Below are 2,382 nucleotides of genomic sequence, written 5' to 3' on the forward strand. Positions count from 1 at the left end.
TCTTTTTTCCCACTGCCCCTGAATTTCAGCTTTGCTTTTGGCCCTGACTCTGCATGTGGGCCACCCTCAGGCATCTGTTCCATGCCCAGGCAATTGGGGACAAAATTAGTGGCTGATTAGGGCTCACTTGCTCACTCAGGCCAGGTAGACGGAGGGATACAGCTGTCACAGTTGGGGTGTACGGGGAGTGCTGGTGGCAGCAGAGGCCATCAGGAAGTTTCAACAGCCTGAGGTATACTGTGTGCTCTCCCGGGGAAGTTGGCCCTGGATAGCAGGACTCTCAGCAGTGGCGGGCTGCTCAGGCTCCCAGGAAGGTGTGGACAGTGATCTGCACTTGCTCACTGGACCCTTGGTGGCAGCAGTGGCAGTGGTAGCCATTGCACCCACCTCTGGCATCACAGATAACAACCGTGGCTCACTCCTGCCCCTGGAGCTCATGTAGGTGGTACCCTGTCATCTGTGAGAGCATGGAGCAAGAAGATCCTATGGAGGGCCTCGTGCACCTCACTACAATGATCCCTTGCCTCTCTGGTGGGCCCAGCCTACTTCCCAGACTCCCTCAGTTCTTGCACACTAGCCCCCTCAGGCTGTCTTCATGCAGCCAACCCCAGTCCTCTTCCTGGGGTCTGACCTTTGAAGCCTGAACGTCAGCACCCAGCCCCCACCAGTCCCAGCTTACAGATAAGTGTCTCAGGCTGAGGAGTGCTTGTTGGCACCACTCCTCTGTGTGGGATTCTCTCTGCTTTGCCCTCCATACTCCTGTTGCTGCACTCTCCTCTGAGAATCTGAATCTGCCTCCCATCCCTACCAGTGAAGGGGTTTCCTAGTGTGTGGAAACTTTTCCTCATTCACAGCTCCTTCCCAGAAGTGCAGGGCCCTTCCCTATTCCTTTGTCTCTCTTTTTTTTCTTTTGCCCTACCCAGTTATGTGGAGATTTTCTTGCCTTTTTGGAAGTCTGAGGTCTTCTGCCAGCATTCAGTAGGTGTTCTGTAGGAGTTGTTCCACATGTAGATGTATTTTTGATGTATTTGTAGGGAGGAAGGTGATCGCCACATCTTACTCCTCTACCACCTTGAAGGTTCCCCTTTTCTGCCCATTTTTTGATTGGGTTATTTGGGTTGTTTTGATATTAAGCTGTGTGAGCTCTTTGTTGTATATTTTGGAAATTAAGCCCTTATTGGTTGTTCAGTTGCAAATATCTTCTCCCAGTCCATAGGTTATCTTTTCATTTCATTGATGGTTTCTTTTGATGTGCAAATGCTTGTAAGTTTGATTAGGTCCCATTTGTTTATTTTTGCTTTTACTTCTTTTGCCTTGGGAAACTGACCTAAGAAAATAAGAAAACATTGGTATGATTTATGTCAGAGAATATTTTGCCTATGTTCTCATTTAGGAGTTTTATGTTGTCATGTCTTATATTAAATTCTTTAAGCCATTTTGAGTTTATTTTTGTGTATGGTGTGAGGGAGTGTTCTAAGTTCATTGTTTTACATGCAACTGTCCAGCTTTCCCAACATCACTTGCTGAAAACTGTCTTTTCCATTGAATGTTCTTGACTCCTTTGTTGAAGATTAACTGACTGTAGGTGTGTGGGTTTATTTCTGGGCTCTCTATTCTGCTCCATTGATCCATATGTCTGTTTCTATGCCAATATCATGCTATTTTGATTACTGTAGCTTTGTAGTATTGTCTGAAATCTGTAAGGATTATGGCTCCAACTTTGTTCTTTTTCCTCAGGATTGCTTTGGCAATTCTGGGTCTTTTTTGTTTCCATATAAATTTTAAGATTATTTGTTCTAGTTCTGTTAAAAATGTCTGGGTAATTTGATAGGGATTGCATTAAATCTAGGTTGCTTTCAATAGTATGGCCATAACAATATTAATTCTTCCAATCCAAAAGTGCAAAAAGATATATGCACCCCAATGTTCATAGCAGCACTATTTACACTAGCTAAGACATGGAAGCAACCCAAGTGTTCACCAGCAGATGAATAGATTAAGAAGATATGGTATATATATACAATGGGATATTACTCAGCCATACAAAAGAATGAAATTCTACCATTTGCATCAAATAGACCTAAAGAATATTATGCTTAATGAAATAACTCAAATATTGTATGATATCACTTATATGTGGAATCTAAAAAGTAATACAAATGAATGCATATGAAAAAACACAGACAGACTCACAGATATAGAAAACAAACTTGTGGTTACCAAAGCGGAGTGGGAAGGGGAGAGGGACAAACTAAGGGTATGAGATTAACAGATACAAACTCCTATGTATAAAATAGATAAGCAACAGAGATATACTGTATAACACAGGGAATTATAATCATTATCTTGTAATAACCTATAATGGAATGTAATCTGTAAAAA

This window comes from Aethalodelphis obliquidens, unplaced genomic scaffold, assembly GCF_003676395.1.
Source record: "Aethalodelphis obliquidens isolate GAN/ISIS:26980383/991018 unplaced genomic scaffold, ASM367639v1 scaffold60, whole genome shotgun sequence".
NCBI classification, from domain to species: domain Eukaryota; kingdom Metazoa; phylum Chordata; class Mammalia; order Artiodactyla; family Delphinidae; genus Aethalodelphis; species Aethalodelphis obliquidens.